Genomic DNA, 27,174 nt, shown 5'->3' with positions numbered 1-27,174 from the left:
TGGAAGGCTTTGCAAGCAAATGCCTCTGACTGCTAATCATGTCCCCAGCCCCATTGCATGCTATTTGTTCTGTGACTGTGTTTACTGCTGTGCCATACAGGAATTCTATCTTCTTCCCTTCTTCACGTAGCCAAAGCTGTCCACCATTTCCTTTATGGCTGCCAAGTCTGTGTGTGCTTCCACTGCCCTTCCCATATGAAACCATATATATATAATTTTTTCTCAAGGTAGGGTCTCACTCTAGCCCAGGATGACCTGGAATTCACTATGTAGTCTCAGGGTAGCCTTGAACTCACAGCAATTCTCCTACCTTTGCCTCCCCAGTGCTGGGTCTAAAGGCATGTGCCACCATGCACGGCTCTGAAGTATTTTTTGGTACTTGTGTGTGTGTGTGTGTGTGTGTGGCTCCATGTTCATGTACATGTGGGTGCATGTGTGTGCAGATGCACATGTGTGTGAACATACTGGCGGAGGCCAGAGGATAACCTCAGATATCATCCTTAGGCATGCAGCCTGCCTTTCTTTGAGACAGGGTCTCTCCAGGGGCTTGCTAAGGAGGCTAGGCTGGCTGGTTGGTGAGTCTCAGGGATCCTCCTGCCTCTGCCCTCCTAGCATTGGGATTACATGTATGCAGCACTCTTCCAGCTTTTTTTTTTTTTCCCGAGGTAGGGTCTCACTGTAGCTCAGGCTGACCTGGAATTCACTCTGTAGTCTCAGGGTGACCTTGAACTCACGGTGATCCTCCTACTTCTGCCTCCCAAGTGCTGGGATTAAAGGGGTGCATCATCATGCCCGGCCATCCCCCAGTTTTTTTAATGTGGGTCTGGGGCTCAAACTCAGCTCTTCATGCTTGTGAGACATGCTCTTTGCTCACTTAGCTATCTTCCCAGCCCTTATAAAAAGTATTTTAAAAATACTCTTTTAAGGTTTGATGTGTGGGGGTGATACAGACATTCCTGCAGTGGTTGGTTCCTCCCTGAGTAAAAGTTTCTTTTCTTTATTTTTATTTTTATGTGTTTTTTTTTTTTTTTTGAGGTAGGGTCTTACTCAAGCTCAGGCTGACATGGAATTCACTATGCGATCTCAGGGTGGCCTCAAACTCACGGCAGTCCTCCTACCTCTGCCTCCTTAGTGCTGGGATTAAAGGTGTGCACCACCATACCCAGCTAAAAGTTCCTTTTTTTTTTTTAAACATTCCTTTTATGTACTGTGGTGGTTTGATTCAGGTGTCCCCCATAAACTTAGGTGTTCTGAATGCTAGGTTCCCGGCTGATGGAGATTTGGAAATTAATGCTTCCTGGAGGCAGTGTATTGTTGGGTGCAGGTTTATGGGTGTTATAGCCAGTTTCTCCTTGCCAGTGTTTGGCACAGTCTCCTGTTCCTGTTGTCCACCTTATGTGGGCCAGGGGGTGATGTCCACCCTCTGCTCATCCATTGTTTTCTCCTGTCATCGTGGAGCTTCCCCTTGAGCCTATAAGCCAAAATAAACCCCTTTTGCCCACAAGCTGCTCTTGTCAATGTGAACCTGACTACAACAGTAAAGTGGTACCAGAAATGGGGTTGCTGTTAGATACCTGACTGTGTGGCTTTGGCCTTTTGGAGCTGATTTTCAAGAGGAATGTGGAAGGATTTGAAACCTTAGCTTAAGAGATGCCTTGCACTGCAGTAAGAACAACTTGATGGACTATTCTGGTCAGAGTTGAAAGACCTGAATGTAGTAAGAACTATGGACTGTGAGCTTTGGCTTATGAGGGTGAGAAAGACCTTTGCTTGAACTGGGCTAGCAGCTTGTGTGAGAAGCTTGCTGTTATGTCCATGTCCTGAGAACTTGTGCAGGGTTGCTCTGCGTAGAAATGAACTGATGTGAGCATAGGGATGTGGCATAGAAAAAAATCATCTCTGGGTGAACTGCTGTCCATTCAGCTGCAATTGATAGATTATAACCTTTGAGATTGGGCCAGCTGATCTGTACTGGGGCAACAGGAAGAATATAGACTCTTTTGAAAGGGCCTGAGTGCTCAAGAAGTGTCCTGTTCTTTAAAGTCTGCTTTATTCACCCCTGGATCAACAGATTGGAACCCTACCTGGTATTGTGGAGTATAAGAAATGCAGGAAAGAGGGTCATTGAGTTTGCAACATGGTCTTGTGTTTTGGAAATGGCCATAGGTGGTGTGAAGTCAGTTTGCTGGATGCCTGCATGGAGACCCCATGGGGCCATGAGGATGAACCATGGGTTGCAGTGGAGACCCAGTGGAGATGCTGGGACCACAAGATGGCTGCCAAGGAGACCTGCCAGCTCCAGATGAAGTTTTCCAGGACTGTGAGTAGCCTAACTGGAGGGGCAGAATTAGAACTCCAGAGACATGTTGCTGATTAGTTGTCGTACTTAGAGACTTTTCACTGGCTAAAGTTATTGGATTTAGAGCTACAGAGTTTGGTGTTTGCCCTGTTTTTAAATTTTTATTTTAATTTACTTATTTGACACACATGTACACACACACACACACACACACACACACACAGAGAGAGAGAGAGAGAGAGAGAGAGAGAGAGAGAGAGAGAGGACATGAGAATAGGCGCACCAGGGCCTCCATTAATCCAAATGCCTTAACCGCTAAGCCATTCCTCCAGCCCTGCCCTGGTTGTTTTAAATCATGTATTGCTTGAGTATTTCTTTGCTATGTCCAATGGCATCTTTTGCAGTGTGTCTGTTTATTCTGTGCCAGTATGGTTTTTTTGAGGTTATTTTTTGGTATTATGGCTCAGTTAAAAGATCTTGGACTGTGGTGTGAACACCATTGGAAATGATAAAAACTATGGGGAATTTTAAAGTTGGATGAAGGCATTACATTTTATATCATGTATGGTTATCAGTTTATGGGGACCAGGGGTGGAATGTGGTGGTTTGACTCAGGTGTCCCCCATAAATTTACGTGCCCTGAATGCTAGGTTCCCAGCTGATGGAGATTTGGGAATTAATGCCTCCTGGAGGGAGTGTATTGTTGGGGGTGGGCTTATGGGTGTTATAGCCAGTTTCCCCATGCCAGTGTTTGCACACTCTCCTGTTCCTGTTGTCTACCTGATGTGGGCCAGGGGGTAAGGTCCACCCTCTGCTCATGCCATCGTTTTTCCCTGCCATTGTGGAGCTTCCCCTCAAGTCTACAAGCCAAAATAAACCTCTTTCCCCCCCGCATTGTTAGGTGATTTCTACCAGCAATGAAACCTGACTGCAACTTGTACCAAGCTCCCTCTTCTGTTCTGTGGTCTGCTCAAACAGCACTCCCCTCCCCCCTCAGTCCTGATCTCACTATGTAGGTCTGACTAGACTGGAACTCACAATCCTCTTGCCTCAGCCTCCCAAATGCTGCGCTGACAGGCCTGTGCTGCCACATCCAGTTTCTAAAAAAACAAAACAAAACAAAATGGCTTTAGTGATGATGGCCTTGATCCGGGGGAGAGGGGGGAGGGCTCCGGTATCCTTTATGTAGGTGGAGACAATGGTGGTTCTGTGGTGCCTTCCAGAAGGGAGTTGGGACCAGCACATTCCTTGGACAACCTCAACACCTTCGCTCCTGATTCCAGTGCGGGATCACTTCCCCCGCCACAGCCGCACCAGCTCCAGTCAGGAGGCCTCCCTTCTGCTCCTTCTCTAGCTGCCAAAGTCATCCTGGATGCTCATGTGACTCACTCCTCACCCCGTCTTCAGTCCTCAGGGCTCAGAGCATGCTAGACTTTTAGATTTGGGTCGTGGCCCTGGGCAGGCAGTGTGTGGCCCCCCACAGCACCTCCTCGTTCCCTGGTACTATCCACCCATAGTCTCTCTGCTCTGCATAGGCTAACATCAGCTTCAGAGGCAAAGGTTCCAGAGGCCCTGGAACCAGCTGCAGGGCCAGGGGGGCCCCACAACCCATAGATCCCGAGGGCTTGGGTTTGGGAGTCTTTGCCTGCTTGTCTTGGAAGGATCCAGGCAGAGGGGCCCAGCGGCTGCCTGCAACCACTTGGCAGCCGCAGCAAGAGTGGGAGAGACCCAAGTCTGGGATGGGGCTCCTGCTTCCCTCAAGGAACTAGCCAGCCCCTTGCCCAGCTACAGAAGTTGCTTCATGTGTGGGGCCTGGGCAGTTGCTCCCTCTGCCCACTTGAATGGCTCCTACGGGTAGTTTCTGCAGAGGCTGTTTGGGCTGGGCAAGCGGGAATGTAGGACAGGCTGGAAAAGGCTCTGGAAGCAGAGAGCCCCTGTTTGTGCTGGCTGCGGCCTCAGGCCCCACCTGCATTGGATTCTCCTCTGACAGAGTCCCGGAAGCCGGAGGATGCTGGGCAGAACATGCTGTACCGGAGACCAGCGAGCTCAGCCCAACTAGGCTGGGTGGGGACCCTCATCTCGGGGACGACAGCAGGTGGGCTTGGGTCACACAGGGCTCAGAGGACTGCTCCAGGGCTGCCTGCATGGGCCTGTGCCCCATCCTGCGTCCTGGGCAAGCCACAAGCGGATTGGTAGTTGCTGCTACGGGGGGGCCTCAGCCCTACCCTGGCCTCATCTCCCTTCCCCCACGCCAGGCTAGGCCAACCCCCGGCCCCAGCCTTTCCAGATCCAGGGCTCATCCTGTCTGCCTTTTGTCTGCATCCACTTCTGCCTGCCACTCTGGGGCCCACACACCCATGTGAACACTCTCACCCATGCGAACCCTCCCATGTAACCCCTCATTCATCCAACTGCCGTCCCTCCACTCATTTACGCGACAGGCTTTTCTGTTCCCCCACCCTTTGTGACAGACCCTGGTGGGGAAAGAGCTGTCTACTCTTGGGGTTCCTGTACCCTCTGCCTCCTGGTAGCTAATTCTTGCATCTGCTCACTACAGTCTGTCGCTGTTACCACACTAGCCAGGCCCTGCCTGCCCCAGACTGAGTTTCTCTGGGAGCCATGGTCCTCTGTGGGAATGCTTTGTGTCTTGGCTGGTCCTAGACCTCCCTCCATGCCTTCTAGAATAGTCTCAAGCACTATTTAGATCCGGATGTCTTTCGGTCGTTCACTTCCAGCTCAGAGTCCCTAACTCCTTGGACATCTCATAAGCCTCTCAGGATCCTCTTGCCTGCTCCCCCTTCCACCTTGGTCTGAGGGTTATCACCCCCCTGCCCTTCTTCTGGGTGTGTCCACTGTTAGTTCCATCACCACGTATATAGCCAGGTCATCTGTGGCTGGGTAGCTTCTCTCCTGGGCTAACGTGGATCTCTTTCCTCCCCTAGCAGAAGGGAACTGACTGGGCTGCCCAGGGACAATGCTGGGGACCTGGCTAGGTTTTTCTGGGGACCATGCATATGTGGTGGTGTATTCTGGGAGCAGTCTCATTGGCTTGTGTGGAGGCCTGGTGTGTTCCCCAGCTCTGGGCACCTCTGAGCTGTTCTGAGCACTTCCTGGTCCCTGATACTAGTGGCACCCACAGCTGTGGGTGTGTCTTTTCCCAGGTTTGGCTCAGGCCATCCTTGGTCTTGCCCCTAGTCCAGGACCGGGTCCTCAGGAAGAATACTTGAGATATTTTCCCAGGTACTCCCTGGCCATGCACAGCTCTCACCACCCAGCTGGCAGCACTGTGCCCATCACACAAGGACAGCGGCCTGCCTTGTCCTAGCCACGGTCGGTCTGGGGCGGTGGGAACCTTGTTTCTCCATGTTTTTATGCACCACCCAGGCATCAGCTTAAGTAAGGTTCTGCAGGACCTAAGAACTCTCCAGAAACCCAGAAGTTTATTCCATAACATGAAAGTGGCAACAGCTACCTTCCTGCCAGACCTCCCTTGAGGCATCCTCTACCAGATGCCTGGCCTAGGGAGGGGGTGTTCATCTTCCTGAGCTCCCACATGTGACAATGTACCCCTGTATCTCTCAGTGGTAGTTTTGACGTCAGTGGTAATCTGACAGAGTGCAGCCACTCTCCCTTGCTAGTTCTCATTCAAGGTAGGTTTCTGGGGCTCCCCACTGAAACAGATCACAGGCACTCACTCCTTGGGGTGGTGACACATGCAGCCGACCCACAGGCGTTGTGACCTGGGACCTGCTTATGGACAAGGTCTCCCAAGAGCAACAGTCTGAGTTGTGTCTCTGAAGCAAGCTGGTAGGGAGCCCCTGCTCTGGGGGAACTGTGTGATGGTGTTGAGGTCAAGGCCACACCCCCCAATGGCCCCATCACCTGCCTCCTGCTCCCACAGCTCCTCTGACCCCTTGGCCTCTGCTTTAATTGAAGCTTTTCTTACTTCTGACCTGGTCTCCTCAGGACAATTCCCAGCTCTGTAGGTAAGGCAGGGCTTCCTGTTCCCCATTATTGACCCCTTCCAGACCATTCTCTGCTTCCTTTTCCAAAGCCTCCACTTTGAAGCTATGGCCTCCAGACAATACCTCTTATCTCATGACCTACACATCCCCACCTCACCCCTGACCTTCCCCTCATCAGAGCTGGTGATGTCTGGCCCTTCTAGCCCTACGCTGCCGGCTGTGGTTCTCTGAAGACACTCCACAGTAGCCCTTCTTTGGAAGCGCTGATCTTTTCCCAACAGCCAGAGTCCATGCTCGTCATGACCCTGACTCCCGTGTGACCTCTGACTGACCCCCATCAGCTGCCTCCGCCTGCCCCGAGGGTCTCTTGTCCTCCTGGGACCCCCTCTGCACCTGCTGCTCTGGGGTAAGGCTGCCCCTCCTCCTTAGGGACTTCATGTCTCTCTCTTGGGCCTCCTCACCTCTTCTGGAGGCTTGTCTGCAAGGCTGAGTCCCTCTGTTTCCCTTGTGTGCTCAGTGGGTTCCTGTGACCCTTGTTTTGTGTCTCTCTGGGGCAGAAAGGCGAGTGTGTGTGGCGGGGAGCTTCTTGCTATACCCAAGCCAGCCACACAGTAAGCACTCCATGAAGACCCACGGTAGTCTTGTGGGCTGTGGAGATGGCTCACCTGGTAAAGTGCTCACTGCGCTAGTGTGAGGGCCTGTTGGGTGCTATAAGCTCCGTGCTTGGCAGGCAGAGAATGGAGGATCACCAAGGCTTGCTGACAAATACTCTAGTCAAATGGGCCGAGCTCTAGGTTCAGTGAGAGATTCTGTTCAAAAAATAAGGTGGAGGGCTAGAGAGATGGCTTAGTGGTGAAGGCACTTGCCAGCAAAACCAGAGGACACAGGTTCAATTCCCCAGTACACACGTAAGCCAGCTGCACAAGGTGGTGCATATGCCTGGAGTTCATTTGTACTGGCTAGAGGCCCTGGTATGCCCATTTGCTCTTGTTCTCTTTCTCTCTCTCTCTCTCTCTCTCAAATTAATAATAAAAATATTAAAAAATAAGGTGGAGGCTGGGCGTGGTGGTGCATCCCAGCACTTGTAAGGCAGAGGTAGGAGGATCACTGTGAGTTTGAGGCCAACTTGAGACTACATACTGAATTCTAGGTCAGCCTGAGCTAGAGTGAAACCCTACCTTGCAAAAAAAAAAATAAGGTGTGCGGTGATTGAGAAAGACACCCCATGTTGATCTCTGACCTCCACGTGAACACACACATGCATGTGGAACATCAAGCACATGTATTCACACATATACATGCCACATATATGTGAACCTGAGTACACACTCATGAACCCTGTATACAAGCAAGCACACACACCACACACATACAAAAAAAAAAAAATCACAGGATGAGATGTTTGAATCATGAAAGAATGAAAGATAGAGACTAGAATAGCCTAGAACTCTGGTAGAGGAACCAGCTGAGTGGCCTGGCCTATGTGCGTATGCAATGCATAGGTACATGTTTGTATACCTGTGGACGTGTGTGGCGCTTCAGATAGGTTCCTTAGCTGGGTGGGGCGATTTGCTGGAATCTAGGAGGCTGGTTCTGGTGGGGGGGACAGATCCCAGGGTGGCATCAGAGATCTAGAGCTGAAGTGCTGGGGTACAGTCAGATAATATCTGACTATTGCCACTGCCCCAGGCCTCTCAAGACCCTCCCTGCTCTCACGAGGTCTGGATATTCTGGCTTAGTGTCCTTCCCACTTTGGTCCTGGCCTGGAGATTGTGGGTGTCATGACTCAAGCAGTCTAGCTAAGGTACAGTTGACCCAGATGGGCTGGAAGCCCCCATCTTGGCCTGGACCCGGGACAGAGCCTTGCTCCCTTGCCTGTTTCTAGGTTCCGTTTTTTTTTTTTTTTAAATTTTTATTTATTTATTTATTTGAGAGCAACAGACACAGAGAGAAAGACAGGTCGAGGGAGAGAGAGAGAATGGGCGCGCCAGGGCTTCCAGCCTCTGCAAACGAACTCCAGACGCGTGCGCCCCCTTGTGCATCTGGCTAACGTGGGACCTGGGGAACCGAGCCTCGAACCGGGGTCCTTAGGCTTCACAGGCAAGCGCTTAACCACTAAGCCATCTCTCCAGCCCTCTAGGTCCCGTTTTTGACAAGGTTCCCTGAAGTCAGAACCACCGAGGCTGGAACCAGGTTGGAGTCAGATGGGAACTGGGTGGCCAGTCTTGGAATCTGGATTTAAGCTCCTCTCTTGGCATCTGGATTTCAGCTCTTCTTTTGGCATCTGGAAATGACTCATGAGGACACAGGGTTGAGATGGTATTGACTGTCACTATGTTGGGCCAGGCCCAGTGCCCTACTTGGCATTTGAGACCCAGCGGGAGCTGGGGGTAACTTCCCTACTTGGGAACGGGACATACTTTCCCACCCTGTTTCCTTTTACCCTTTGAGTCTCAGAACTCCCAGATCCTGTCCTTATTCCTTTTGGCACTGGGCACCCTCCCTACTCGACTCACAGTCATTGGGATGGGGAGCTCAGTACCTTCCGGTGAGCCCAGCCCTCTGCTCTCTGGGTTGGAAAACCCTGGTGGCCTGAGAATGCACTGGAGACAGAGCCCCTGATGTTGGGCCCGGATGGGCCCAGTGGTGGACAAGCAGACCTTCAAAGCTTATAAAGTGTGCGCAGATGGAGAAACCTGGGATTCTGAGTCCCTTTCTGGTCCTCCAGCCTCTGGGAACAAAGAGGCCAACTCCTGCCTTCCCCTGCCCTGTATGCCGCTTCCCTATGACTAATGTCACACCACCGGAACCTTCCTTGCTTAGTCTGTGCTCTCCGTGCTCAGTTCTGATGTCAGAGCTGCCTCTTCACGTGGCACTGGACACTCCTTCTCCTTTCTGACCCACCCCACCTGGACACTTGGCTCTGTGGTCACCTAGCAGGTGCTCTGTTTCCGTATCTGCACCGTGTGTTGTGTGTGTGTGTGTGTGTGGGGGGCATCCTGGTTGCCTTGAGTCCCCAACCAACTGTCCAGGCAGGGAGTGAGTGAGGAGGTAGGTAGACAGACGGTCTTCTGGGGGGTCCAGGCCAGGCCCCATCATTCCAGGACCATCTGGGTGTATCTGACAGCTTGGTTGCTTTCAACTTCTGGGCTGGCCAGGATGGACCCTGGCGCTGCAGAGGCCCAGCTCACCCCAGCTGCGGGCTGCCTTGCTGGGGCTGCCCGTGCTGTGCCGCCTCAGGTGCCCTCCGTGAGCCCAGCAGCATGCCTGGTCTCCAGCCCAGGCCCAGTCACATGCAAATGAGGGCCCTGGTATTTTTCCACCTCCTGATTCTATGACAGGGACTGCTCAGGAACCCTGACGTGTGTGCCACAAGCATTGGAAGCGAGCGGGCAGAACCTACTTTCGGTGACCCTGGCTGCTTGCTGGCCTTCCAGGGCCTCCTGACCTAGTGACCTAGTCATTGTAGGGAAACTGTGGGAGGGGAAGGCTGGCTTGGCCATGCCCTTCAGACTAGCCTTGTACCCACCTGGCTGAGAACCCCACAGGTCTAGATGATTTTTAGAGATGTCCTAGAGGTCACCCCTACCTAGCCCCTGAGTGAAAGGCACCCCCGAGGCATGTCCTCTACTCTGCTCTAACCTGCCCACATGGACAGTGCCTCTGCAATAGCCGTGGCCACATGGCCCCACCTAGCCGGTCCTTATAGCCACTAAGGGTCCAGAGGCACTTTCACAGACTTCATGTCTTCAGGGTCACTGTGGGCACTACTGTCCCCTTGAACCTTCCCATGTAGTCTGCCCTGAGCAGGGAGGTGTGGCCTGGAGGAGTTTGTGCTGGGGACACACGAGGGGAACATTTAGGGCTACATCAGGACAAACAAAGGAGTGAGGCTCTCAGGTTCTACTCTCATCTCCAAAGAGCCCCGGCCATGTCCCAGAGCCTCAGTGCACGCGACAGGCATCACCTCTCTCTGTGCCTATCTGCATTCCTCGTCCCCCCTCCAGGCCGGCCTCCACATCAGAGCCACAACCATATGAAGTCCCAGCCCTGGCTTGGCCTCTTTCCACGTTGGAAATGCCTGTCTGATCTGGTGACCCCCCCTAGTCTTACTCCTCACTTCAAGCCAGGTTGTTCATCCCTGCTGTTGGGAGCCTTCTCCCCAACACTGGGCACAGATCCTATGGTGTGCTGAGCAGGCTCAGACTCCTGACAGGGCTGGTGACCCTGAAGTGGGTTCTTCAAGTTAATGTCACCAAGTGTTTCCGTCATGGGATTCACATGGGCCTTGGCCTGAAGGCGTCTCTCCTGGCCCTAGGGAGGCACTGGCATAAACATAAGGTTAGGGCTGAGCTGTGGAGAGGACGTCACAGATCCCTCATGCTGATGAGCACCTGGCAGCCTGAACCCTGAACCATGAGGCCAGAGCCCTGAGTGGCTCTGTTCCCACAGAGGAAAGAGGCACATCATGTTATCTCAGCCTACCAAGTGGGAAGCTCCTGCCTTGCCCAGGCCATGCAACTTTGGGTATCACCACTCACTGGTCAAGTCTGAGCCCTGTCCAGGAAGCTGTCTGTCTGCCCAGATGCCTGGCAGCCCTACTGTGTCCTAGGTGTGTGGCCACATGGCTGTGGGATGCTTTTTGGGGTTCCTAGAAAGACTCACAATGCTCGGAAGGTGAGTGGAAGGATGGGGAGGCCCCCACCCAGGAAGGAGTCTCTGAGCTGGCTCGGTGCCTGTCTGGCCTGGGCTGACCCAGGAGCTGATGAGAGATTCAGGCCTATCCTGCAGTTCCCAGCACGCCCTTCCTGTGCCTTGGGCTGGGAGGAAGAGGTCACCCGGGACACCAAGGCTGCTGTGAGGCGACACATCCCAACAAGACTGGGTGTGGCCCACCGGCCTCAGGAGGTCCCCAGCCATCATGGCCTGCAGATTCCCTCTTAGTGCTTCAGATGCTGGGGTCTTGGAGACTGTCTGAGGTAACAAGTGTGGGAAGCCTGTCTGGGGAAGAACTCAGGTCCTTCTGTTGCCCCTGGTTAAAGGAGGCGGCAGCTGAGCTCAAGCTCTCCTTCCTTACTGTTGCTCCATCCTTGCATGGCCCCCGCCACAGCCTTAGCCCTCTGGTTGAGTGTCCTGCCAGTCTGGAGTTGGCAAACAGTGCAAAGGGCTAGCCTAGCCCGCCCCATTCGCCCATGCTCCTGCCATCCCAGGCCCCAGCAGACCCTCACCTTGACTCCTTGGGGATCCTCCACATTCCTTCTCCAGGGCATTGGCAGAATTCTCCACTCTCCTGTACCTTCCTTTCCTTCTCGCATTTTAGAAGTATCTTCCCAATAGCAAGCATTTTTGAAGAGCCCTCCCTCCTGGGGTATCAATTCCTCACTTCTCAATTCCTGTTCTCAGAGGCAACTTCACAATCTTCTTAAGCATCTCTTTGATTTCCTGTTGTATCTCTTTTCTTTTTGTTTTTTGAGGTAGGGTCTCACTCTAGCTCAGGCTGACCTTCAATTCACTATGTAGTCTCCGGGTGGCCTTGAACTCATGACAATCCTCCTACCTCTATCTCCCGAGTGCTGGTGTATTTCTTTAAAAAAATTTTTTTTTTTTTACTAAGATGAAAGGAAATACTGGGTGACCCAATATTCATCAAAATGACAACAAGAAGTGAAAGACCAGGATTCATTAGTAGACAAATCATCTCTATCATACCCACCAGTGCTCAGGAATCACTGCAGAGTTAGTCCCAGAAAAGAATATGACTGCTGCTCTCACTCAGCCAGACAGCCATCTCTATGGAGATGGTGACAGACACTAAGGAGATTCAAAACTCATCAAAGTAGAAAGTCAGCCATCAGGGAAATGCAAACTAACACTAGTTTGAGATTCCATCCCGCTCCTGTCAGAATGGCTAGCATCAAGAAAACAAATGACCATAAATACTGGCGAGGACATGGGAAAAGAGGAACCCTTCAACACTGTTGGTGGGAATGCAGTCTGGTCCAGCCATTGTGGAAATCAGTATGGAGGCTTCTGAGACAGCCTAAAATAGATCTACCATATGACCCAGCTACAGCACTCCTAGGCATATATTCTAAGGACTCTCACACTACCTTAGAGATACTTGCACATCCGTGTTTACTGCCACTCTATTCACAATAGCTAGGAGATGGAATCAGCCTAGATATCCAGCAACTGATGAGTGGATAATGAAGATGTGGTACATTTATACACAGAGTTCTATTCAGCGGTAATGAAAAATGAAGTTATGAAATTTGCAGGGAAATGGATGGACCTGGGAAGGATTATACTTAGTGAGGTAACCCAGGCCCAGAAAGCCAAGCGCCACATGTTCTCTCTCATATATGGATCCTAGCTACAAATATTTGGACTTGTATATGAGTTGGAATAAAACTTGGTAGCAGAGGTCAGTAAGTTGGAAAGGGGATAATAAGGGAGGCAGGGGAGGAGAGGACTTAAGAGGATGGTATTGTATATATGTAAGTAGAAAAACAGATTACTGGGGGTGGAAAGGCCTAAGTGAGGTCAGGGGAAGAGATTGAATAAGAGAAGGGTGAGGGAGGGCTAATCACAATCTAAGAGGGTGTGAATAAGCCGTATGGAAACCTTGGACAACAGCATACCCAGAAGCCATAGGCTGTTAATAGAAAAGTCACAGTGTCAGGGATGAGATACCCTCCAGTGAGTTGTTGGCCAGGAAGGTCCCTCATGCCCCCCAAACATTACAGGCATTGCTAAGGCCCTTGGTTTCCCACCAGGAATAGATGGTAAGACCCTGTTGCTGAAGACTCCACATACTTGGACTGCAAGGCCACTGAGAATCCTGCTGGAGCTGAGCTGAAACCTCCTCTATGTAGACCAGGTAACAGAAAGCTGGAAAAAGCTATACTTCATGAAGCTCCATGGGAGAGAAAGAAGTCATCAATGGAGATAAACAACAGTGGATACTGCAAGCCTTAAGGTAGGCCAGCCAGGCCAAATGAGCCAACAGGTGCAATAGTGCCATGTCTGTTATGGGGGGAAACAACTAATTGGACTGGAGGCCCACTCCTTGGGAGGGAATACATGCCTGATACTGAAAACCTATGTCAGGAGAAGTCATGAACCCTAGGGGTGCAATGCCTGCTAGTAGGTGGCTAAATGCTTATATTATGTTCACCAAACTACCTGGTAAGCACTTGCCTTAATGTTCATATCCATATATCAATGCTATTCTCACTTTTGGTTAGAACACCTTCTCTTTTCAGATGGCAGTGACCTTGGGATGACTCAGAAGGCATCAGGGTGCTGAGAAGAAGTGACAGAGGAGTGCTCACCACTGAAATATCTCTATCACACCTTCCAAGGCTCAGGGTCCATTGAGGAATAGGTGGTGGAAAGAATGTAAGAGCCAAAGGAAGGGCAGGACTCTTTACAATATACTCTTCCAGACACAAAATGGCCTGGATATCCATGACCTCTCAGTGCCTGACACTACCTACACAAGACCATCAGAATAGGAGGAAAAGATCATGACATCAAAATAAAAGACTGATTGAGGGGGGAGGGGATATGATGGAGAGTGGAGTTGCGAAGGGAAAAGTGGTGGGGAGGGAATTATGGTTCATCATCTACAATTATGGAAGTTGTCAATAAAAAAAAATTTAAAAAGAAGAAAATCAGAAGATGTGGAGAGCTCAACACTAGAAATTTCTACCATACCCTCCAAGGATCACGAGACATTGTGGATGAGTGGGATGGAAAGAATCTATGAACCACAGGATGCATGGGGATGTTTTAGGGCACTTTCTTCCTGACATGAACTGACTGGTGCATTTATGACCTCATAGTAGTGACTGGTACCCCTGTAAAATCAACATGGTTCTAAGTCAATCAGCATTTTAACATGGAGGATGGAGGAGGACAAAGAGAAGCAGACAGCACAATAGAGGAAGGGCTGCCTTGAAAGAGGAGGGTCCTCAGGGATTGGGAATGAGGGAGAGGAGACAAAAGGAGAAAGAGATGGGAACATTATCAAATTGTTGTATATCTTCATATTAATGTTCTCTATAAAAATTTGTCATTATTTTTTATCTATGTACCTAATATATTTTGACTATATTCGGCTCCCATTACTTTCTCACTGAACTCCTTCTAATTCTCAACTAATCCCTCTTCTACTTTGATGTGTTCGCGTGTGTATGTGTGCATATGAGTGTGTGCGATCCACTGAGTTTAATTAGGATTGTGCATGGACATAAGTGTGTGTGTGGGGTATTATTTACCTTAGCGCAGACAACTTGTTAATGGCTACACCCCTGAAGACAATGTCTTCTCCAGCAGCCACTAACTACCAGTAATATTCAGGGAGGGGTGGGGGCCTCCCAAGCTGCTCTACCACCCATGACAGAGGTTGGTGGGCCCAATCTTGTGCAGATCTTGGGCAGGTAATAATGCCAACCATTGTGAGCTCTGAATACAACTTATCTATTATTGAACTTTCTGTAAGAGTTGTAAAACTTCCATTTATCTTGTTGAGAATACTGGTAATGGTTTGGTCTCTTCCTCCCTCCCTCCCTCCCTCCCCCTCTCTCTCTTTCTTCTCTTGAAACCCTAGCAGGGCTAGTTGTTTTTCTAGTCCTGCTACCTGATAAACAATTTTTGGGAATTAGATCACCCTTGGTTCATACCTTCCATGTTTCTCTCTTCCTCGTTTTTACTTTCATGTTTTTCAGAGTATATCCCCAGGTAATTTTATGAGAAAAGGTATGTTGAAGATAAAATTTTTGACCGTGCATGTTTGTGTATCTCTTCATTCTCCTGTCATACTTGAGAGTCTGACACAACATAGAATTCTAGATTGAAAATAACCTTTTCCCTTGGAGATTTGAAGGCAGGTTTCCATTACGTGCTCGCTTCCTGAATGACTGTTGAGAAGTGTTGACACCATTTTGATTCTGGACGTTCTGTGTGTTCTCTCTGGAAATGCAGGCTGTCTGTTCTATCATGGACATTCAGAAACCACAATAGGAATGGATGGAACATTCTAGGAGTTGACTTTTCAGCACAAAGAAGTGTTCAGTGAGCCTGTCCCCCACCTTTTTTTTTTTTTTTTTTTTGATATAGCGCTGCCAGCTCCACCCACAACTTTTCCAGTGTCCCTAAGTTTGGACCTCCTCAGGTTTGGCTTCCCCAGACCCTAGCCAGAAGGCTAGGCTGGTGGTCAGGCAGCAGGGCGGGACACTAGGGGAACCCCTGCCACGTAGGCCAAGAGTCAGTAGAAACCTTCTCTTTGTGGCCCTGCCCTCCCTCGGCATCAAGCCCTTTCTGGAGACTTGGTTCGGAGATGGTCTGTCCTTGGTGGTGGCCCTCCCTGCAGGGTTGAAATCTACCTCTGTACTCGAGGGCCATCTTCACTGGAGTTCCTGCCTTCCAATTGCTTTCTTTTTTTAAAAAAAAAATATTTTATTTATTTTTATTTATTTGAGAGTGACAGAGAGAGAGAGAAAGAGGGGGAGAGAGAGAAAGAGAGAGAGAGGAGGGGGGGAGGGAGGGAGGGAGGGAGAGAATGGGTGCTCCAGGGCCTCCAGCCACAGCAGACGAACTCCAGATGCGTGCGCCCCCTTGTGCATCTGGCTAACGTGGGTCCTGGGGAATCAAGCCTTGAACTGGGGTCCTTAGGCTTCACAGGCAAGTGCTTAACTGCTAAGCCATCTCTCCAGCTCCCAGTTTTTTTTTTTTAGTTTTTTGAGGTAGGGTCTTGCTCTAGCCTAGGCTGACCTGGAATTCACTATGCAGTCTCAGGGTGGCCTCGAACTCATGGTGATCCTCCTACTTCTACCTCCCTAGTGCTGGGGTTAAAGGTTTGTGCCACCATGATCGGCCCAATCTCTTTCTTTACTCTTGTCTTTTCTCCCTCTCTCTTTCCTTATTGACTTTTACCATGGATTTCTGCCTTCGGTGCCCCTGCTGCCATTTTTTGTGGGGACAGAATGAGCAGGGCTCAGTGTCAGCAGTTACAAGGCCTTTTATGGTTATAGCCCTTTGTTTTTCCTGGGGTCGAGTTGCCTTTGGGTTTCTCCCTCTTCATCCTCAGATCCCAGGACTGACATTCCCTGGTTCTCATTCCTCCACATAGGCTACCAACCCTTGTCCCCTCCATGACCACTGAATAGTGGCTCTCCCCACGTCAGTCCTTCTCTTGCACCCTGGCCAGTGGGTATACCTTGGCTACCAGCCTCACCCTGTCAAGTGATGTCAGCTTATCCCTTCAGGCCTGACTGAGTCACAGAGTTCTCTGTGCCTGACCTTACCACTTTGGGATCTCAGAGGTGCCTCAGCTTTGACAGCCCAAACTGAACCCTGCAGAGAGCCTGTTAACCTTGACCTCCTCATCCCAGAGAACAGTGGGCTAAACAGAGAGGGGCGCAGAGGGCCACACAGGTTTGGGGTATATCTGGGGTTCACAGTCTTGCTTCATCCCTGAACCAGGGCTTTAGGTACTAGGGAGGTTCCACAATCCCCTTCTACCTGGTGCTCCAGGCAAAGAAGAACAGTGGTTGATACCCACCTAGCCACTGAAGGGTCCTTGTCTCCTCCCCCCTCCTTCTTTGCAACACCCAATTCCCATTAGAGTTCTTTCCCCCTGAGCCACATGGGATTTGCCTTCAAAGACATGGCTACTTTTTCCTTTAGCAACGGAACCTTGAACTACTGGCTTGTTTACCTGATACAGGGACTTTGTCCCCTGGGGTCCTTCCTCCCAATGACTGGGTGTGTGTCACCTCCTGGCCGGTGGCTAGAAGGAAAGCTGATCAGGAAGCTTGTGTGTGGAGCTAAATGAGGTCAGGGGCTGCCCTTCAAGTCCTGTTTTCTTTCCTGCAATTGGACTGCAGATGTGATGCAACTTCAGGAGCAGCCATGGGAGGCCGTGGGGCAGAGAAACAGACAGAGAGGCAATCTCAAAGCTGGCTGCTGTGCCAGGCACATGGTGCTTTTGTAAGACGGAGACACCACAGGTGGAGAAAGTGCTTTGGATGGGGACACCCCATCATCATTGTCTTGGCAACAGCTGGACCAACGCCTTCCCTATGACACAGCTAACTCCATAACTGTTCAGCCCGCTCTTGGGACCCATCCAGTTCTACATTCTGTTTGAAATACCTGCATGTAGGATGGGAGAGATGGCTTAGTGGTTATGGTGCTTGTCTGTGAAGCCTAAGGACCCAGGTTTGATTCCCTGGTACCCACATGAGCCAGATACATAAGGTGGCACATGACTCTGAACTTCATTTGCAGTGGCTAGAGACCCTGGTGTACCTGTTCTGTCTATTCCTCTCTCTTTCTCAAATAAATAAATAAAATATGTTTTAAAATTCCTGCATGTAGGCCTCTATGACTCCTAGCTATAAATGATTGGGCTTCTGTGTGAGTAGGAAGAAAACTCAGTAGCAGAGGCCACTAAGCTAGAAAGGAGATATAAAGTGAATAGAAAGTGGGGGGGGGAGGACTTAATAGGATGGTATTGTATATATGTAAGTAGAAGAACAGATTAATGGGAGTGAAAAGGCCTAAGTGAGGTCAGGGGAAGAGATTGCGTAAAGGAAAGGTGGAGGGAGGGCTAATCAAAATCTAAGAAAATATAAATAAGTCATATGGAAACTTACTTTTTTGGACAATGGAACATGCAGGAGTCATAGATTGCTATTAGAAAATTTTTAGTGCCTTAGATGGGATACCTTCCAGTGAGTTGTTGGCTGGGGAAGTCCCTGATATCCCCAAAACATTATAGGCCATTGCTGAGGCCCTTGGTTTCCCACCAGGAATAGATGGTAAGAGCCTCTTGCTGAAGACTCCACATACTTGGGCTGCAAGGCCACTGAGAAATCCTGCTGGAACTGAGCTGAAAACCTCCTCCATGTAGAGCAGCTGAAAGAAAGCTGGAAAAAGCCATGCTTCATGCAATTCAATGGGAGAAAGAGAAATCACCAGTGAAGATACTCAGCAGTGAACACTGCAAGCCTTATATTTGGCCAGCCAGATCAAATGAGCCAATGGATGCAATAGTGGCACATCTGTCATGGGGGAAACAACTGACTCTAATTTGACTGGAGGCCCGCTCCATGGGAGGGAATATATCCCTGATACCGAAAACCTACAACAGGGGTAGTCATAAGCCCTAGGGGTGTAACGTCTGCTGGTGTCTGGCTAAATGTATACGCTGTGCTCACCAAACTGCCCAGTAAGCACTTGTCTTAATGTTCATACCCATATAATGCTACTCTCACTTTTGGTTAGAGAAGCTTCTCTTTTCAGATAGCAATGACCTTAGAATGACTCAGAAGGCATCATGGTGCTGAGAACAAGTGACAGAGGAGTGCTCACCACTGCAATATCTCTATCACACTTTCAAAAGCTCAGAGTCCATTGCGGAAGAAGTGGTGGAAAGAATGTAAGAGCCAAAGGAAGGGTAGGACTCCTTACAACGTGCTTCTCCGGACACAAAATGGCCTGGATACCCATGATTTCACAGCGCCTGACAGTGCCTACACAAGACCATCATAATGGGAGGAAAAGATCATGACATCAAAATAAAAGAGACTTATTGAGAGGGGGAGGGGACATGATGGAGAGTAGAGTTTCAAAGGGGAAAGTGGGGGGAGGGAGGGAATTACCATGGGATATTGTTTACAATCATGGAAATTGTCAATAAAAATAAATAAATAAATAGATCAAGTAAAGGCATGCACCACCAAAAAACAAAAAAATAACAACAACAACAAATAAAACAAAACAAAGCCCCCCCCCCAAAAAAAATCTTGCCTGTGGCTGACTCCAAAAAGCCTAGAATCCTCAAGAGGCTGCTTGTCATGTCACCCACTGCTCACTGGCACCCACCCTGTTTCTTCCTCCCTGACCTTGGACTTTGTTGCTCTGACACCCAATGTCCCAACCCAGTGGCTCTGACAGACACTCTCCTCATGCCATTGGGTGGCACCCACTGTTCTTCTTTGGCTACAGTACCAGCAGGAAGTAGGCTGTGGGTTCTCCCCAGAGTCTGTGCTAGCCTAGGGTTGGAGTAGACACACCCCTTCTGTTGAACCCTCCATGTCTCACTCCTGCACAGCATTTCTGCACTGGTCTGTGGGTTTTCAGGTGAGAACAGGAGGAGGAGGAGGAGGAGGAGGAGGAGGAGGAAGGAAAGGCAGGAGGAGAGGGAGGAAGGGCTCAGATGCTGGCTGCTGGCGGGGCCTGTCCACAGCTTGCCCAAGTTTCCGTGACCGTCTGCGTGGAACCACTGGGTGGTTTCCATCCACTCTGCCAAGTGGTGGCTGCCGGGCCTGGCCTCGGGTTCTGACCCTCGACAGGCCTGCTCTCTGCCAGGCTGCCCTGCTGTGCCGTTAGACAGGGCTCAAAGGGTTAAGGCACCCTCCACCCCATCCCATCTCTGCAGTTTTCTGTCCAAGTCACTGCTGAAATGAAATGTAGCCTTAAAATGCAGCTGACACGGGAAACAACAGCACTCCCTTGGAGAGGTTCGGCCCCAGGCTGCAGCCCCCCCCTCCTCAAAAAAATTACTCAAGACATTGGCATGAGCCGGGCCTGGTTAGGTAACAGGCTGCGCGCTCGCTCCGGAGACTTATAACTCACAGTCAGTTACACGTAATCTCTGCAGACAACAAAATCGTTTCCAGGATGGTGGGGAGGGTGAGGCCTCGGTGAGAGGGGACAGGGCTGCAGGAGGGGCTGAAACCAGGGTGAGGTGGGGGCAGGGTCTGACAGAGGGACTCCCATGGGTCCTAGGGATGGAGCTGAGGAAATCGGGATTCTGATGAAACATCTACAGGGAGGAGGGAGTTGCCCTGCCCCTCTCTCTGCTCTCATCTCTACCCTTGTCCCAGTCCCTGGAGCAGGAGGCCACCCTAGTCTCGTCTGTTACCGAGCAGAGACCCAGAGGCACTCATTCATACCGGAGTGTGAATGGCTGCTCTGGGTGCGTTCCCCCCTCGCCTCGGCAGGCCTGCTGAAGATAATTCATAGTCTGTTTACTGTCCATGGCTCACTGTACATGACTTCCTTAAGGGCTGAGCTACATACTCCCCCCCTTTCCCGTGTTCCCGGAGCACATAGCAGACATTCAGAGAATATTTGCCGAGGACAATGGGACAACATTTAACCCGAAGAAGCAAGCATCCATGAGGTGGTGCCAGGCTCCTGGGAGGGATGTCCGGGTAGCAGAGGCTGTGGGGGCACTGGCTGGTGAAGGCTGGTGGGTGCTTCTGCCATCCTTTCGTGCCTGCTCTCCTGGCCCTTAGCTGGGACAGTTGCAGAGGAAACCTGCCTATTTTCCTGGAAGGATGCTGAGCAGAGCAGGCTCAGGTCAGGAAGGTTTGGGTTCCAGGAGGATCCTCCTTTGGCCTTCCCCTGGCAGCCGAGAGGCGGAAGAGTCTGAGGTCTAGTTCAAGTGTCCAGTCCAGCTCCACTTGAGGAAGTAGAGTCTCCCTCTCTCCCTGTCCTCCGTGGTCTAATCTCTGGGCATGGGGGAATCCTGGGCATGCTGAGGTGAGCACGCCATTACCAGCCATACAGAGGTGGCCCTGTGGCTGCTGCCCTCCCTGGGTAGCTTCTCTTCACCTAGCTCTGGAGGCTTGGGGGGTGAGCACTGGCTCTTGTCTTGGAGGGCAGAATGGATACAGCATTGAGATAGAACACAGTGGGCACCTAAGCCCTTACCTTCTGGTCCCCTTATTGAAACGTCCCCCAACCCCCGAGGTATCTGGATGTGGCAGCTTCTCAACACCCTTCCTGTCCTGCCACCTGGCCTCTCTCACCAGCTCTTCTCTGCTCTCTTCCTGTGTACCCCTCTCCTGGAGCCTCTTGCAGGAGTCCACAGACCTCAGGTTCCCATGACAGCCCAAAAGTCCACTTTCATGCTCCGATGGTCTCCCCAAGCCTCACACCCTAAGTGCCCAGCCCAGGATGGGGGTGACATGGCTGTGCAACCACCCTGTCCTTTTGCTCCTGCCTGGCAAAATCTTGTAACCAACCTTCACCTTGCATGTGTGGGGGCTCTGTGATGACAGCAGTCTCTTTGGGGCCCCTATCCTTGCCTCTATCACCCGTCTAGGACCAGCTCTCCCACCTTCCACTTATACGGGGGCCCCATCAACATTGTGTTTCAGTTAAGGAGTGGGTCTTGTTGGAAAGGAATTGTATGTCCTTGAGTGTGTGTGCTTTTTTAAAAAAAGTACTTTATTTATTTATTTGAGAGTGAGAAAGAGGGAAAGGGAGAGGGAGAGGGAGAGGGAGAGAGAGAGAGAGAGAGAGAGAGAGAGAGAGAGAGAGAGAGAGAGAGAGAGAGAGAGAAAGAATGAATATGGGTGTGCCAGGGCCTTTAGACACTGCAAATGAACTCCAGATGGGTGCACCCCCTTGTGCATCTGGCTGATGTGGGTCCTGGAGAATCAAACCAGGGTCCTTTGGCTTTTCAGACAAACGCCTTAACCGCTAAGCCATCTCTCCAGCTCCTGAGTGTGTGCTTTTGAGTGTCGTGTATGAGCATGAATCTGTGCTGAGTGTGTGTGTGGAACTGTGCATGAGGGCATAGTTTTGCGTGCAGTTGTGTACACGTGTGAGACTATGTGCCATTATAGTGACACTTGCTCTAAACTTACAATAGCAAACATTCCTCCCAGCCTACCCTCTAGTCCTCTCCTGGGCACCCTCTTCTTACCTCCTCATGGACTAGAGCATAGAATGCCTTGATTATTAGTCCTGAGACCCCTTTTATATCCTTCCTTCTGGGCAAAGTGAAGCTTGAACTCTTTTTTTTTTTAAAATTTATTTTTCTGAGGTAGGATCTGACTCAAGCCTAGGCTGAGCTAAAACCCACTCTGTAGCCTCTAGTTGGCCTTGGTGATCCTCCCACCTTAGCCTCCCCAGTGCTGGGACTGAAGGTGTATGCCACCATGCGTGGTGAAGCTTGAGCTCTTTCACTAGTCTCTACTGCATGGCAAGTTCTCCGCCGAGGAAGTGCTCTGCCATGCTGGATACCCATGGACTGGCTGTGGTGCTGGTCTCTTCTGTCCCAACACAAAGCTTCCTCTTGGTCTGTTCCTTAGCATTTCTCATTGCCTTGTTCTGCACAGCCTCATCTGCAGTATCTTCCCCGCTTTTGTGTGGGCTGTGGGCCTTGGGCATGGGCTTGGGCCTGGCCTGACCTTGCTGTGAAGTAGTTGTTGGGGCCCATCCCCCACAGTCTTCTAAGGAAAGACGTAAAATGAAAATTTACCCGTACAGAGTATGCATTTGTTGACTTCTTACAGTTCACAGATACTTTGGCTGGGTATAGACTTCTTTTTTGTTTCTTCAAGATAGGGTCTCACACCAGTCCAGGCTGACCTCGAATTCACTATGTAGTCTCTGGCTGGCTTCGAACTCACAATGATCCTTCTACCTCTGCCTCCCTAGTGCTTGGATTAAAGGTGTGCACCACCACACCCATCTTAAAAAGTTTTTTGTTTTTTTTTTAGGTAGGATTTCACTCTAGTTCAGGCTGACCTGATATTTACTATGTAGTCTCAGGGTGGCCTTGAGCTCACCGGTGATCCTCCTACCTCTGCCTCCCAAGTGTTGGGATTAAAGGCATGTGCCACCACGTCCGGCTTTAAAAAGTTTTTAGCAGAGTGAGCAAACGCAGTCCTCCACTGCCACCAATTATGCAGTTGAATTTCTGCATTTGGGGAAACCGCAGGGGTCAGCACATCCGGAGTGCAACGGACCAGCCTCGCCCTGGAGAAACCATGTTGGAGATCATGGTAGCTCCTCTGCTAGGTACTATCAGTAGGATCGTATAAGGACACATTTCTCCCCCGTATCATTCCCTGGCCTGCTGTCTTTTGGGACTCCTCCGTGTGTCCAGGATAGCCCCTGCCTAGCACTCTAACTTCCCTCATTCCACTCTCAGTCCTCGACTCTGACTCAGCTTCACAAACCAGGCTCATTCCTTTCGGCCCCAGGACCTTTGCATATGCTACCTCCCGGTCTGGAGGGCTTCCTCCATCTCCCCACTTAATACACCCCCTTTGGTGTTAAGCTCATAAGGCACTTTCCTAGGTACTACTGCTTGCTTCCTAGATGGCTTCACAGCCTGTTGGGCATGCTTCAACACTCCGAATGGTACTTCCTGTGATTCTAAGCAAATGATGCTCAGTTCCTCACACTGCCTCCAAGAGGAAAGCCCCAGGAGGCAGGCTCAGTTCTCTTGTTAGCTACCCTGTGTCGGTCTCAGTCCCTCAGCTTTCTTAAGAAGTCACCACAACATTAGGGGCATACACTCAGCCCTCTTCCAGTTCTAGGGATCCAGAATTTCATGTTGTTAGGTCTGGCTACTTCTCAGTGGTTCCGGGGCAAGTGTGTTCCAGTCTTTTCCAGTGTCCAGAGTCATCTGCATCCTTGGAACACGGTCCCTCCTCCATCTTCCACACCAGCAGCCCATACTCCCTCCCTCCCTGGGCTCTGCTCCAGCATCCATCTTCTTCCTGGCTCTGACCTTAGGCTTCTTCTTGTAAGGACTTTCGTGTCGATAGATTTTTTTTTTTTTTTTTAAGTCTTTAGGCCTTGGTCACGTTTCCACCCTCTTGCTAGCCTTTGTGCATACTGTGTCCTCTGTACTGAGCAGGGAGGAAGCAGGCTTTGTAAAGAACCACGCTGTTCCAGCGCCAGCCATGGCACTGCAGAAGCACGGAGCTCAGCCCCTAGCTGGGCGAGGCATCTAGGCCTATCTGCTCTACTCTGAGGGGCAAAAGCCTCGCCCAAGGGGAGAGTGCGTCCTGAAGACAGTGGGTAGGCGCTGATTTGCTTAGCCTTCTGAGAGAGTGGTGGTCACTATGCATAGCAGGCACAGAGCCTAGGGACTCTGCTGTTGGGGTGGCCAAAGGAGGTCCCTGGATATGGGTGGGCCCGGGTGCAGAAGCTCCAGAGGACATGTGGATAAAGATGGAGGAGGAGACAAGGAGTGGAACGCCTGGGAATGGAACAGGGGTGTCCAGACTCCGTAGGAGGCATTCCAGAGGGGAGCAAGATGAGAGTGGGAAGAGGTGTTGACTCCACAGGGAAAGGACATGTATCCAGACTTGAAGGGCAGGAAGAAAAATCAAACAAAACTCATAAATCAAGGAATCCACATATTCCTGGGATCTTTCACATCCCTGTCTCAGAAACCAACATCACAGCAGGGGAGATAAACAAATAAACTCGGTAAGGAAGTTGAGGAGCCCAGTGACTCATTGGCAAGCTTAACTCCCTGCATAGGAAGATAGAGCTGCCACATGTAGGGGAGAAGGTCATAAAACGACAGTTTTAGACTTCTGAGGAAAATCCATACACTTCAAAAACATCTGCATGTTGATTTAAAATTGAAAAAGAACAACCAACGGGCATGCCTAGAATTTCAATGTACTTTTCTAAATACCATTCTGATGAAAGTGGAAGTGATATGGCAATGACACTACCTTAGAATGGGATCACAGTGACAGTGTGACATACCCAAACTTGGGAGATGCAGTCAAAGGGACACTCAGAGGAATATTTATAGCAGCTTCAGAAAATCAGAAAGGCTGAAAATGAATGCTCCAAGTTTTCAACTCAAGAAGAAGAAGAAATCAAACACCCAAATAAATACAAAGAAAGAACAAGGGAGGAATTGATCAAGCTATAGGGGGATATTAGCAAAATTTGAAAATTATGAAAGTGGAATTGATCAATAAAATAAAGTGTTGGCTGACTGAAGAGTCAATGAAATGCATGAGCAAGAACGGCAACAAGTACAGAATTAGGAATTAAAAGAGAACAATAACTACAGATGCAGAGGGATGCAGAGGTGACTATGCTTTTAATTTGTATTTCTTTTTTTTTTTTTTTGAGATAGGGCCTCACTCTGTAGCTCAGGCTGGTCTTGAATTCCTGATATTCCTGCCTCACTATCCCACATGCTGGAATTGCCTGTATGCCATACCACACTTGGAACCAATACATATTTTTACATGAATAAAATTGAAAACACTGGTTGGAAAGATGGAAAGTGATTAAAGGCATTTGCTTGCAAAGCTTGCTGTCCTGGGCTCATTTCCCCAGTACCCACATATAGCCAGCTGCACAAAGTGGCGCATGCATCTGGAGTTTGTTCGCAGTAACAAGAAGTCCTGGTACATCCATACTCTTTTTTTCCTTGCAAAAAAATAAATAAATCAAAATATTAAAAAAAGCATAGCATGATGGGTAAAATTCAGGGTAGAACATGCTAAATGTGGAGAAACTGGAGTGTTTGCCACCTACCTGCCTGTAGAGGGTTTTTTCCCCAGATTTTGGGGTGATGGCTAATGATATTTTCTTTCTTTTTTAAAAGATTTTATTTTTATTTATTTATTTATTTATGAGAGAGAAGGAGAGAGAGAGAGAGAGAGAGAGAGAGAGAGAGAGAGAGAGAGAGAGAATATGAATGGGCATGCCAGGGTCTCTAGCCACTGCAAATGAACTCCAGATGCATATGTATGTGCCACCATGTGCATCTGTCTTGTGTGGGACCTGGAGAGTCGAACCTGGGTCTTTAGGCTTCGCAGGCATGTACTTTATCCACTAATCTATCTCTCCTTCCCAGCTAATGATATTTTCGAAAAGCAGGTCCTATCCATACAATGGATGCTCCAGAGTAAAGGCCAAGTTAGGAATGTGGTGTTCAACTCAAACCAACCTGGACAAAGGAACACAAGAATATTATAGTCCCAAATGAGGTATGAACATAAATTCTGAAAGATATACCAGCAAATGGACCTGACAGCTTATATCAGTTACTTTTTCACTGTTGGGATGAAATACCCAGCCAGAAGTAACTTATGGGAGGGAAGGGTTTTTTTTGGGGGGTGGGTGGGGGTGTTTACAATTTCAAGGACTATCATGAAGAGGAAGGCATGGCAGGAGCAGAAAGCCAGCATCACACCTTCACATCAGCAGGGAGAAGCTGGGCTGTAACACCTCAAAACCCACTTCCAGCAAGACACTTCCCTCAGCAGGGCTCTGCCTCCTAAAGGTTCTACAACTTTCTCAAACAAACATGAGCTGGAGAGCAAGTGTTAAAACACATGAGACTATGGGGAGCATTTTCCATTCAAGCCACAGCCTTCAGTCCTGTTTTAGCAATGACAGAGTGCCTGTGTAGTCATGTCCCCTACTCTTTATCACCTAGTGATCCCACAGTTATCTTGGTTTGAGTAGGAAAACACTTTGAAGTTCACATAGCAATGGAATTGCCCAACAATGTGCTTCTCAGAATACACCCCCAATTGCTAAAAACACATGTAACTGACAGGCTGGGGAAGGAGTCCTCTTGGGAACACAAGGAAGCTTCCATGTCCGGTAGGCTCCAGCTCCTGTCACCTGTTTTTGGTGTGCTTCAGTGGCTCACATCCCATTTGAGAGGTGGTGGGTGATGAGTGTCTCCATCCCAGCCCAGTCACAGATCTCAGCAGTGGGGGCTTTGACCTTGCCATACACTGGGTTGCCTTCCTCACCTACAATCCAGCATATGCCAGCCACATAGCAGCCATTGCTTGCCACTGTGAAACAACCTTGCTTATTTTTTGTCTCTTGATTAGCCTGTCCTCCTGGAAGATCTCTACAGCCTAGTTTACCCCTGTTATGGGGAGTTTGGGGAATGAGGGTGTTTATGTGAATGAAGCTGGGTGAAGAAAGAGGACAATGGCTGGATAGGGCTCAGGAAAGGACACTCCAGGAACCCCAAAGGGTAGGTCTTTGAAAGGGGCAGGAAGGCCTGGTCTATTCTAGCCTGGAGCTGGGTCCTGAGAAGGTTGGGGGTCTCCAGGGCCAGTAACTGCCACAGGGTGAGCAGGACACCCT

At 49.9% G+C, this 27,174-nt stretch overlaps 1 protein-coding gene and 1 non-coding gene across 3 annotated transcripts in view; both read right to left on the bottom strand.

Moving 5' to 3' along the window:
- The window catches only part of Kcnq1 (potassium voltage-gated channel subfamily Q member 1), a 390,510-nt gene that overhangs the window by 6,776 nt on the left and 356,560 nt on the right, over positions 1 to 27,174 (bottom strand). The window lies entirely within an intron of this gene.
- Positions 22,940 to 23,101, bottom strand: LOC123457986. Its single transcript, XR_006635328.1, has one exon. It is a non-coding gene; the product is annotated as a U1 spliceosomal RNA (small nuclear RNA).

Source organism: Jaculus jaculus, chromosome 1 (assembly GCF_020740685.1).
Source record: "Jaculus jaculus isolate mJacJac1 chromosome 1, mJacJac1.mat.Y.cur, whole genome shotgun sequence".
NCBI lineage: Eukaryota > Metazoa > Chordata > Mammalia > Rodentia > Dipodidae > Jaculus > Jaculus jaculus.
The sequence above is the reverse complement of the archived record's forward strand: the minus strand, read 5'-3'. Positions and strand labels throughout refer to the sequence as shown.